Here is a 13,922-nt window from a genome sequence, read left to right as displayed (position 1 = left end):
GGGTAGCTACTGGGACGTAAGTCGGGACTTGATCACCCTGGCTGGGTCACCCGAGTGAGGGGTATGATGTTCGAGAGACCCGAAACCCCGATGACCTTGGGATACATCACTGATGATACGTCCCAGTTGCATCCAGGCGATTATTTTCGTTTAGAGGAGGTCGCCCTGAACTTGTACGTATAGTTGAAACATAGCACCGATTTTTGTCCAGCGTCCACTTTAGTCTGGAAATGACACGTGTTTGACCTCTGACCCCACTAGATGGCCCACCAATTTTTTTTTACACCTCTGCTGCTTAGTGGAGAGTGTGGTGTTGTAGAGGAGATCTCCCCGAACGCGTGTGTATGTCAGACCAGTTGATACAGAGCCGTTTTTTTCCAGCGTCCAATTTGTAAAGGCCATGCACCCGAGTGAACAGTATTTATCCATTTAAATGAGATAACAGGCGTTGATGAAAATTAAAAAATCTACATTCTCTAATTGTTTACTCATTGTAACAATAATTTAAAGGCGTAGTGAAACGGAAATGGTGGACATTTTATTTTGAAGTTTCAGACGGTCTCAAGTTGAAACGCCGCTATGAAGTTTCTAAACCAATCAGAGCGTCGCATCCCTTCAGGGGATGGGACGGTAGCTAGGGACGGTAGCTATGCTACGCAGGACAGCGTGTGGATGTTTGTTTACAAATCAGATAGTCGACCAGCTTTACCAGTTTACTCTTATGTGGCTTATTTCTACCCTATAATGTTTTCAGATACATTTTTTAGCGTGATGATTAAGTTGAAACCGAGTAATACACTCTCTGGATGTTATCTTGAATGGGAATACAAACGGAAGATTTCTGTAATCAGTAGCAGCTGTGCAGCCTGTGCTGGACGGATGCGGAGATATGGGGAATTAAACGGGTGAGCTTCATTTTTATTGGCTTTTATCGCTGTGGGCCTCGACACGTCATCACGCAGCACGTTTTCGTTTTCAGGAAGTAATAAAAAACATGGACTTTTGATATAAAAACACACAAAAATTAGACTTTTCCCATTTTTTTGGCATCCATTGTTAGGTATGCCCATATATGACCGATATGGTCTAAAAGTGTGAAAAACGTATTTATCATTTCACTACACATTTAACTCTTGGTGTTAAATGAAACCAATGTCCATTTGGTTTTATTTTACACTCAAGTTAAAAATCTATAAGGGTCCATTTGGTTACCAACTCCATCATTTAGCTGGGAACCACCTGTCCCCTCGGCTCAAGGACCACTGGTGGTCCCCGGACCACTGGTTGAAAACCACTATAATAAAACCACTATAATAATTGGCTATAATTATAGGCAATCTGAGAATCTATCTGCAAATAGAGGAGAAACAGTGCCCTCTTTTGGTTTAGTTAATGGGGAGTCAACAGTATGTCTCGAGAGACTATTAAATAGCCTAGGTATGACGCCCCACGTAGAAGGGTATGTGCCAACTGCCAACTGCCAAGTGCCCAATTTAATGTGAATCAATAGCCATTTTAAATCGGTAACAAACTTTTAGGGCACATATAAGTACTCTAGTATAAGTCATTTCAAAATACATATATCTTAAGTGCATTTTTAAAATAAATGTAGGCCTGTCTTTTACAAAACATTAATTACGGAATCCCTCAAACATGAACGCAAGGACAACACAAGAGACGGTCGCGGCCACACAGCCGCAAGGACAACACAAGAGACGGTCACGGCCACACAGCCAACTCAAGGTACGGCCACGGAGCCGACTTGGGGACCCAACGCAGCTCCTCCAAGGAAAACAAACAAATTAACGGAGCTGAACGTGAATCCCCCCACCGCCCACCCCTTTTTTTCCCCCTCACTGTATATGTTTCTTTTCCCTTTTTACCTCCTTTATGATGAATTCCTGTTCTGTCTATAGAAGTGTCTATTTGTACGTCTCTAAATGTTTTGATGATTTGAACATGGTGGACCTAGTATTGGAAACAAGTGTAATGCTTAATTGGGTCGTCCACTCACAGTTAACAGCCTTTGTATTGAGTTTGTGCTTGAAATGTACTGTAATTCTGCAAACTGTTAATAAATTCTTCAATCAATCAATCAAAACGACACCTTATTCTGAAGGCAACCGGATGTCTTATATTTGCTTGCTCCCAATGTGGAAGTAAACCTGAAATTCTAGATTTGCCAAAAAATAGAGCTAGAAGTCGGATGGTTTTAAACCACGCCCCGTAGATAGACGCGGATTACAAGTAATGTACTGTAGATGTTTATATGCGATACATGCGAAACATATGTCTCTCTACCACCATCTATCGACTGGGTGGGGGAAGATGTAGAGTTGACTTTACAGTGGTTCTCTATTAACCACCTTTTAATTTCAAGAAGGACCCCAGTCACAAGACCACGAAGTTGGACGGACGGTCACCGGGACCCCAATAACTCTCTGAAAATGTACAATTTACAAATGCAACCAGATGGAAATTGGTTCCAATTTTACACTCAAGCTAGGGTCCACTTGGTTCCTTGCTTAAGTCAATAATTTGAACTTTTGAAGGTAGGGTAAGTGCTTTTCTTTGGAAAAAAATAAGTGTTAATTGACTGGGTACATTTCGAAGAAAGCACAAGTCAATACAAAAACTGTTACTTGTGGACGAACCATATAAAGCATTACACTTGTTTACAACAAGGTCCACCATTTTCAATTAATCAGAGCATTTAGAGAGTACAAATACTTAAATAAAAAGAAAACAGGAAATCATCACATAAAGAAAGTAAAAAAGGGGAAAAACATGTACAGTAGAAATGAGCAGACGAATTTGGAACTGGAACACTTTTGTCACCTATACCTGAAAATGTATTTTCTGTTTAAGAACTGGAGAGACAGGGAGACCACTGTTACTGAACAAACAATCAATGATTACTATCAGAATACATTCTGATAGTAATCATTGAATGTTTGTTTTTAGTTTTTAGTTTGGGTACTTTAAGTACATTAATTTGTGATGCCAATACCTTTGTACTTTTACTCAAGTACATTTTGAATTCCCGACCTTTACTTTATTTCTATGTTGCAGTATTGATACTTTTACTTAAACATTTCAGTACTTTTCCACCACTGGTGGTATGGGTGGTTTAGCTCTGGTCCATACCATAGAGAGTTCAGTTCTCCTTCGCTATATGGACCAGCTAGGGTGGTCTGGTACTCTATACACAGCAGAATTCAGCTATTTTAACTCAAAGTGTATCCCATGTACCTTGTGTATACCAGGCGGCTGTGGCTCAGGAGGTACAGGAGCAGGTACTGGGTCGGCGGTTAGAATCCCGGCTCCTCCTGTCCACATGTCGAAGTGTCCTTGGGCAAGACACTGAACCCTACATTGCCTCCAATGAGTTGGTGGGTGTGAGCTTGCCCATGCACCATTGGTGTGTGAATGTGGGAAGTGAGGACGCTGGCGTCGACTGTTCGTCGCTTGCAATGTAAGAATGAAGAATGAACCATTGTAAAGCGCTTTGAGCAAAAATGCCATTCATTACTCTGGGTATCTCTGGGTTAACGCCACTACAGTGAAGCGTAGAGTATTAAGATTGTCTTGTTTGTGTTCAAAGCCCAGTTCTCTTGCACATCATATTGTGGAACCTTTTCAGACCAATCTCCCAGCACCAGGTCACTCAGATATGACAGTCAGCTGTACATAACAGGTGAGCACAGGTGAGGGGTGACCGTGTCTTACTGTCTTACTGTCTTTGCTCTGTTGGTACCATAGTTGTGGAACAAACTCCCTTTGAGGATCAAAGCTGCCCCCACCCTATAGGGACTTTTAAAAAACATGCTTAAGTCACCTTTTCACCATAGACTACTATAGGACCCCTAGGTTCACTTGTCTTCTGGATTGTGTGTTTATTTTTCTACTTCTGACTGACAGTGGGTCTGAATTATGTTGTCTTGTCCTGTTTTTGAGTGGTGTAAACCACTCCTACAACTGGCTTTGTTAGTCTGTCTGTCTGTCTGTGCTCAAAAAATGAGCACGGTTGCTATGGTCACCCAGTTCACATGGGGTGTGATTTCATTACGTCAGACATTACGTCAGACCACAGCTGATCAGTCTATATAAGACCTTACACCACTCAGTTCACAGGTGTGATTTTTTATTTTTCTATATACAGCTTTTGTCCCCACACGTCTCAAGATTTGCCATTGACAATGAAAGGGGAATTCAGGTCAAATGTCCGCTAAATCTTGTCAGATGAGACCCTCCTGGCAAGCCGTGATGATGCAGTCGTCCATGAACACCAGCATGGTCAGCCTCTCGTGTGCGATCTTCTTGCACACTAGCGGCTCCAGCAGCGGGACCTCGTGCATGCGTGGACACAGCGTGGTGCCCAGCACCTTGGCGGCGTCCAGTCGGCTGCTGCGCGGTGCCACGTTGATCTTGTCGTTGCTCTTACTTATGTTACCGAGGCTGTGGTAGCGCTTGTGCTCCTTCTCCACCCCTCCGCTCCCACCACCCGACTTGTCAGACTTGCGCTCCTGGAGCGACAAGGTGGCAAAACGTCCGATACTAAACGGAGTGGAGTTACCTGCTCCTGATCCGACGCTGGTACTTCCTCCTACTCCTCCTCCTCCACCACTGCCACCGCCTCCACTTTCCGAGGCACTCTGTCCCTTGGAAGCGGTAGCCACGGCCGGGTGGGGCAGGGAGTTGGAGCGCGAGAGTGATCGAGGGAGGGGCAGCGGGAGTGTCGGGGGGTTGGAGGGGACTGTGGAACTGTTGGTGTTGGGCGGGTGGTGATCATAGAGTATATAAAAGGATAGAGACTGAACTGGCGCGAAGCTCCGCCCCCCCAGCTATTCATGTCAGTGGAAGTTGCTCAGTGGCGTTTTGAAGCACCCGGAAAGACTGCCGGAAGTACCGTCTCAGAACGTCTACTTCCGCATTTGACCACCAAATTTTGGTGGTCAAATGCGGAAGTGCAACCGAGCGCTCAATGTTAAAGCCCAGCTGCACGGGGTTTCCCGGTCATGAATCCACGGGTCCGCCTGTAGTCCCTCCTCCTACCACTAGGGCCGAGCGCCTCAACGTTGAATAGCCTCACTGGCCCCTTGGTGGTGATGGCCCTCCACGCTGCCCGTGACTCCACCCCCTACCACGGTGGTGGTGATTGGACTCCATTGGCCAGCGGTACACGTAATATTCCCATGTCCTTCGATAGTATCAAAGCCGGCCTCACACACAAGGACTACGTAAGAGCCATGTGGAAACGTTTTGTTTCCGATGTCATCCTCATGAAACACCATATTTGGTCCTGTTTGTGGTGGGAGACAGGGGACAGGGACCCTGCACTCTGGGACCGGAGGAACCCACACCCCATTGTTACAGGTGATATTACTTGCTCCGACCATGACTAAATTGTCACTAAGGCAACCAAGATACAGCCAATGATTGTGTTGAATTGGGGGTTCGTATCCTTGTTGCACATACAAGTTCCGTCCAATTAAATCAGGCATTGTGCATTTGTTTTTACCTGCTGGAGTTCCGCTTGCAGGGCTAATTAAGTGACACATCACAAACACGAAGTACAAGAGGAGGCCCATATTCTTCATTACGGCTAATGGCGCCATCCTAAAGCCTTTGCTTGTGCAAGTCGTGCTGTGATTGGCCTGTGCACTTGGGCAAGGGACACGCTGTGATTGGGTAGTGCACTTGTGCAAGGACGCGCTGTGAGTGCACTTGTGCAAGGACACGCTGTGAATAGAGTAAACCAAATTGAATAGAATAAACAAAATTACTTTTTCCTCTTCTGGTCGTCGTAAAAAAAATTCCTTATCTCGGCAGTCTTTTTCCAAAATGTCATATGCTCTGGTCTATCATATACCATGTCATATGTCATATACAACACACACCGTTGTCATGGATGCTTGACAGTGCCAATTTTTGCACATGGCAAGCAGCAGTTTGTACTGTCCATGGACGGTCTTATGGCGGCGCTCCACTGAGCGCATTGCATCGCATTGCATTCGGCCGGCGTCTGTGCGTGTTGTTCTGTTGTGAATGATGTAAATGAATAGCCAACTTCAGAATAGCACAGTTACGAAACAGGTTGGCGGGATGCTCTGGTATATGATAGACCAGAGCATATGACATTTTGGAAAAAGACTGCCGAGATAAGGAATTTTTTTTACGACGACCAGAAGAGGAAAAAGTAATTTTGTTTATTCTATTCAATTATAGGCTTATGGCATATAGTTGTTGATTGTTGTTGGTACATTTTGTAAAGCGTCCTTGGATTCATGAAAGGCGCTATATAAATTCAAGCTATTATTATTATTGCATTTATCACGAGGAAACCCCAGGCCGCTGGAGTTTAACATTGATCGCTCGGTTGCACTTCCGCATTTGCCAACCAAAATTTGGTTGGCAACCTGTTGGCAATCTGCCGTTCTGCCAGTAAACATCCTGCTACTGAAAACCTTTTGTTGTGGCTTCATTCCACATGCCTCTCCATCACAGAAAGTTAGTCCACAACAATACACCACATTCCGTGCTCAGCCTGAAGTATCATTTGATTTTGGAATATTATGGAAGAGTACCTCAAATTGCCGTGTATTGTTGTACTTTAATATATTTTGATGAGACATATGTAATTTATCGGGTAAAATATACCTGACGTTGGTGATGGTGTGACAAAATTGAGGGTTACTAGGACACAGACATTAATCAGCACGTTGAATCACATTCCGTGCTCAGCCAAAATCATCTCGGATTTGATACACACAAACACACAAAGCTGGGCATAGGATAATAATAATAATCGCTGTCCCCAGCTACAGAGAGCTCCACACACTGCCGTAGGCTGTGCTTATAAATATGGCGACATTCGTTCCCCTTTAGACTTCTGAGTACCGGCACCGAGTTAGTAGGTTTGTCTTCCAGGTCCTGTAGTACAAATGGCAAACCCCAGCAATGGCAAGTACGACAAATGGAATGACAATCCATGACAAATACCATACTGTTCTTTCTATTTCTTCACAAGTTGGAGGAGCCGGGTGAAAAATTCCATCAACTTGACATTTTGATGAACCATGACCTTCAAGTCTGAAACCTTTTCTACATGTGTATGTCACACCTTCCCCATAGTGGTACTTCTGCTTCAAAGGGAACCTATCAGCACCTGGACCATCTGCTGGAGGTTTGCATTGAATCAGCTCACATACCGGTAGCTTGTTCGTCCAGCCGTCGCTGCCGCACGTTATGGCACCTGCACCACTTGCCATGTTGAAGCCGACATCACAGGTGTAAACCACGACGTCTCCATAGGCATACAGTTTGACCGCACTGTCACTATTGGCGTTCTCAACGTTTGGCGGTCGGTTACATGTAATTCCTTCACATTCTGGTCGTTTCTCTGGCCAGCCATGCACTCCACAAGTCAGTTCTGTCGGGCCCAACAGCTTGTAGCCAGCATCACATGTGGCCACAGCTTTGTTACCAACCATTGTTCCATTTGGATAATGTATAGCTCCATTCGGTACGTGACCAAGATAACCACAGTCTGTAGGCCTATCACAAATGAGCGTGATGGGACTCCATTGGCCAGCGGTACACGTAATATTCCCATGTCCTTCGATAGTATCAAAGCCGACCTCACACACAAGGACTACGTAAGAGCCATGTGGAAACGTTTTGTTTCCGATGTCATCCTCATGCAACACCATATTTGGTCCTGTTTGTGGTGGGAGACAGGGGACAGGGACCCTGCACTCTGGGACGGGAGGAACCCACACCCCATTGTTACAGGTGATTTCACTTGCTCCGACCATGACTAAATTGTCACCACGGCAACCGAATAACAGCCAATGATTGTGTTGAATTGGGGGGTCGTATCCATGTTGCACATACAAGTTCCGTCCAAATAAATCTGGCATTGTGCATTTGTTTTTACCTGCTGGAGTTCCGCTTGCAGGGCTAATTAAGTGACACATCACAAACACGAAGTACAAGAGGAGGCCCATATTCTTCATTACGGCTAATGGCGCCATCCTAAAGCCTTTGCTTGTGCAAGTCGCGCTGTGATTGGCCTGTGCACTTGGGCAAGGACACGCTGTGTAAACCAAATTGAATAGAATAAAAAAAAATTACCTTTTCCTCTTCAGGTCGTCGTCCTAATTTCTTATCTCGGCAGGTTGACATGTTGATAGACTTTTATTAACTGAATGGTGCTCTGGTCTATCGTCATATACAACACACACACCGTTGTCATGGATGCTTAACAGTGCCAATTTTTGCACATGGCAAGCAGCAGTTTGTACTGTCCATGGACGGTCTTACGGCGGGGCTCCACTGAGCACATTGCGTTGCATTGCGTTCGGACGGCGTCTGTGCATGTTGTTCTGTTGTAAATGACGTGAATGAATAGCCAACATCAGAATAGCACAGCTACGAAACAGATTGGCGGGATCACTCCGTTCAGTCAATATCGAGAAATCTAACCCAGATAACTAGGTAGCCTAGGGTGATTTAAACACAGAGACGAAGGGATTTTATTTTATTTTATCACTGAGTCTGTTTGATACTTTGATTCAAACTGTTCCCCAATACGATTGCCTGGTCCATGATTCAAATTGGCCTTGATTCTTCGACACCCATTACCCTGTAGGGTAGCACTTTACATTAAGGTCATTGTAATTAACATTAATTAAGCGTTAAGACACTCATTAACAGTCTTATTAACACTTAATAAACACACGTATTAACTGTAGTCAATACTTTCACATAGCATCGATCCATGCAGGTATACCACATACCTACATGTGGTCCCGGGGAACAGTTGGATGATCTGCTCCCAGGAAGGGGAGCGGATCACCGGGCAGCCATTCACACTACCACAAGTCAGCGGCGTCAACTTTGGGAGTGCCTGAGGGCTTGGGCACTCACTGAAAAAATAATAAGACAAATAGCACCCACTGAGATTAAGGCTGAAGATCCCCTCCCCCTGGTCCTTTTGTCACGTAGGCACACACCTTTACGGTGTTCACAGAACAGGTATTCAAATGCTAATACGGTGGCTTTGTTCCAGTGACCGCACGGTTCATTCACTGCACTCCGTCTCCTGCAGCAACACAACACTAACACAGTCAGCGGAGAGGCTGCTGTCTGTGTACCGTCGGCCCGTCTGTAAAGAGCCATGACTTGAGACTTGACAAACAGAGCCATCTCAGCCAAAATATCCCAAAACAATGTCCGGGGAACAGAACTGTTCCTTTTCCTCAGACTACTTTTACTTTAATTAAAAGGTAAGATGCAGTGGCTGTAATTGGGTCAAGGATCTTGCTTTCGTGAGCAATGGTGTACGAGATCGGTAATACATTGGTCAAATCATGACATTGTTAGACCATCTGGGGGAAATAAATAAATAAATCTGCGTCGTCGTCGTCCCACCTAGCTAAAGGTAAAATCCACCCGCCGCTTATGGCTGAAACAATTTAATTATTTACTGTTGATCATGCTGAAATGTTGAAACAAGATGCTGAAACAATTTAATGTGTTCGTTAATTGTTGTGAACTGAAAGCGCGCACCACTGTATTTATTAGCAAACTGTAAATTAAGTACCAAAAAAATGTTTTTTTCCCCCGCTGGGGGGGGGGGGGGGGGGGGGGGCAGGGCGGGGGGCACCCACTGCCGTTATAGGAACCTGCCGCCCCTGCCACAAGTGGTCCCAAGTGAGCACCCGGGACCATAGTGTGAATCTACCCTTAAACACAACAGATGGTTGTGATTGGATGAGGCTGACATCAAATCAAATCAAACTTTATTTATAATGCAAATTTACAAAGACCAAAGGTTAACCAAAGTGCTATATAAGATCAGATAAAAGAAGAACAAGCAATACAAAATAGCATGAGCAACAACACAAACAAAAGAGCATCAATTTCACAGTTGTAATTCAATCAGACAAACCAAAATGCAATCCAGAATCAGAAAAGCCATGGAGAAAAAAAAAAGTTTTAAGAGAAGACTTAAAATCTCATAAGGAGCGAGCAGACTTAATCTGCAGGGGCCGACTGGGGTGTATGGATTTATAAATACTGGGGAGTCAGCCCGTTTAGGGCTTTAATAAAAACAAATAATACATCTTAAAATCTATATTGCAGGGAAGTATATGAGCCTGAGGGATGGAGAGACAGCGGGAGGAATACAGAAATCCCAGACAAACCTACGTGGAACGTGCACAACATTACAATTGAAATAATAAAATCTGTCTAAAAGTTAAAAATTAATATCTTTACCATGGCACATTTGGTGAGGACAACACACTCTGTGTACAGTCTAAGCAGGTGAGCCAGTAGGGTACAACAGATGTGGAAAGCAGTGGGAATAATTGCGATAACAATGATTGACTACTGTAAATGATGGGGTAAAAAAAAGAAAAGAAAAAGTTGGCTGCCAAATGTGCAAATTGGCACATGAGAGTCCTGTGTGAAGGGCCTGTAGCTATCATCATCATAACCTTTATTTAAGCTCGGAATACAATTGATGGGCAGGCCCTCAATTTTCAATGTAGCCAAAATACAAAACACAAAATCAACAATCAACAATATACATTAAATACAGCAATATCAAATATATGAATTGGAAAACAGAACGTTTTAAAAAAATAACTATAATAGATGAATGAGAATTAATTAAAACAGTTACATTGTTGAAGAAAAGTGCTAGAAATCATTTCCCTGAATTGACCTAGGGAAGGCAGTGATCTGATTTTTAGGGACTTCTGGAGTTTGTTCCAATCAAATGGAGCACTGACAGAGAAAGCTGCTTTACCTAGCTCTGAGTTAGAAAATGGAACCTTGAGGGTCAGGAAGTCACTCGAGCAAGTCTGATAAGGACTTGGATTCTGATCCAACATAAAGCAAATGTAAGAGGGGACCATTCCTGAGATGGCTTTGAAAATAAACATGTATACCAGTGCTTGTCCCGCCACTCGGACAGAGAGGAGTGTGTACAATGATGGGTACCATAGGTGTCACCAGTGACCCATCTTAGGGCAGAATGGTAAACCGTATCGAGGTGCTTTAAAGTGGATGGTGCAGCAATCCTGTAAATAATGTCCCCATAGTCCAGAACAGAGAGAAATGTGGCTTCAATGATTGTTTTTCTACAGGATGCCGGAAAACATGCTTTGTTCCTATAGAGAAAACCATTTTTTTTGTCTCAGTGAGATTGGAGTATGGTTACAGTAAGACCACATGGTGCAGTCAGCAGGTCTGATCTCAACCCGGCCAAAAACATCATGACTCGGATATGGTGAAAAAGATGTTTAAAGGATCTAACTCCACAATTCAGTACAGTTCCCCGAATATGTAAAATGTGCTTAGAAACTAATTCAGCTTTTAGTGTATGTATGTTCACAAACTTTGTCCTACACAAACATTAAATTCCCATTGACAATGAAAGGAACATTTTACGTCATAGTGTCTGAGTTTTTTTAACCAACACACAGACATAAACGATGTTCAATAGCACTGATTTATGGGGAAAAAAAATCTAAAACCTCAAAAATGGAGTTACGTGGACAGCAACGATATGACGCATAAAGAATATTAAAGGAAGTCGTAAATAAATCAGTCATGATTTGTCAGAGCACAAATGAGAACAATGGTTGATAGCTGTTGGTTGATAGAGGAGTGCATGCAGGCTACTTCTCTCCCTCTGGAAGTTCTGCTGGCGGCCCCACCTACAATACAGGACACAACAGCAGGTTGATTTATAGTTTGTCATGGTATATAATGGTAATGGGTCACACACACCAAGACTGCATTTTTCTTGCATAGTGGACAGGATAGTCAATATGCAAGCTCACCAAGCATCACAGATGGACTGAAGCTGCCTGATTCAATACTACGTCCGTCTCTAGACAAAGACCCGCCCTTGGTAACGCCCTGTCTGCCCCGCCTGCCTCTGATTGGCCAGAGCGGTACTTTCTAAAAACATGCTGAACTGATGTTTCAGATTATAATATTCAAAAATGTTATAACAACAAATAAATAACATTAAGGGCTGTGCAACAACAATATGCCATATTCAAACTATACTAACCAGTAAGACGCCTGCACGCATCCGCCTCGGTGACAGGCGGCAGACTATGGTCGAGCGCTGGCGCTTTGGAATGGGGGGTCAGATCAACATATGGAATGAATTCTGTACTGGCCATACAGTATATGGAGCGTGTCTTGAGTGTACAGGGTTTGATGAGGTCAGATCAACATATGGAATTTCAGAACAGGTAAACTCCATATATGGAGATCTAAAGGTGGCAGCGGGGGCAGTATCTTGAGTGTACAGGGTTTGAGAACTCTAGTTTTCACCGGCTGCCGGGCACCGCTGCACTAATAACTTTGGGGCAGGCCCATCTAGAGTTTAAATGGACAGGTATCAGTCAAAAGAGAGACATCGAAGAGGAAGGATAGATGGGGAAGGATCAACATATGGAATGTCAGAACAGGTTCTGTCATATCCATATATGGAGATCTAAGGGTTTGAGGTTTGAGGTCAGATGTAGTAGAGTTGCTGGCCAATATTGATGACATCAGGATCTCCATATATGGGCTTAATTGCGACAGCAGGTCGCATTTACTATGACATCAGGGAGCTCCATCCCTGATGATGTCACGAGACCTGGGCACCATATATGGGGGCTGTCCCATGTATGGGGATTTTGAGTGATACACTGACTGACGGGCAAAAGCGTATGATTTCATAGTAAATGCGACCTGTGGTCACAATTAATTATAGTAAACTAATAGGCCTACTATTAGGCCTATACTAAAAAGGATAAAGAGGAAGGGAACAATAATGTTTCAAGTTTAATTAAAAATAAATTACATTAATCAGTGCTGCAGATCAAACAGTACAAATTAAGAACTTTGTACAAAATGTATCAGGTCTCTGAGACCTGATGAAGACCCGGTATCAGCGTGTTTCTTGTTGGCGGCCAATCCGAGGCAGGTGGGGCGTTCCAAGGTCTGTTGTCTTGAGAATCATCACAGATGCGATGCGTGGTGAGCTTGTATATTGACTACTTTCGGCATGCGACACCAGACCAATGTAGTTTATCAATTATCCTGATCATCTGAATGAAGGGTTGCAAGCCAATAATTCCTTCAGTTCATTTAAAGCCAAATTATTCTTACACTAACACATTTAAGGTATGTTTTTACGGCTGCTGTTGGTCTTGAGGAGGATAATTGTTTTGTCCTATAAACATGCATGGAGTCAGATGCTTCTTTTCAGTGTTAATTTTGTTAAAACTGGCAAATAATGTTTGTCGATTACCTTTTTTTCACTGACTAAAACTAAGCTTGATGACTAAAAAGGAAGACTAAATACGATAGATAGTGATAATTTCGTCAACAAATAAAAACTAGACAGACTTTTATGTTTTGTGCTCGGGTTTTGCGCTCTGAAAATATTATAAATATATATAAATATATAGCATGCAACCAAATGTAAAATCAGGCATTACAACGCCATCAACATACAAGAGGTGTATTTACATGTCGGAGCCGCTTCTTCCCCAGGAGGATCTGATCCAGACTGACAACGGGGCGAGGATGTCCAAATCTGCTGCCCGTTGGAGCAACGGGGGGAGGTGGCGTGGGCACAGAGTGATGGGTAGCACTAGCAGAGGGAGGTGGGGGTGGGAAGGCAGGGGGAGAAGGTCCACTTCTGCTGGGCGTTGGGACAACAGGGGGAGGGGGCGTGGGCACAGAGTGATGGGGAGAAGAGGGAGGAAAGGCAGGCGGGGGTGGCATGGCAAGTGGGAATCCAGCCAGAGGAGATGTTGAAGGGGAAGGAGGCACTCCCTGTGCGGAGGGAGGGAGAATGGACATCTGGAGCCGAGGGAATTGGGCCACGGTCACTAACA

Source organism: Electrona antarctica, assembly GCF_951216825.1.
Source record: "Electrona antarctica genome assembly, chromosome: 11".
NCBI lineage: Eukaryota > Metazoa > Chordata > Actinopteri > Myctophiformes > Myctophidae > Electrona > Electrona antarctica.
This window is presented reverse-complemented; position numbering follows the sequence as displayed.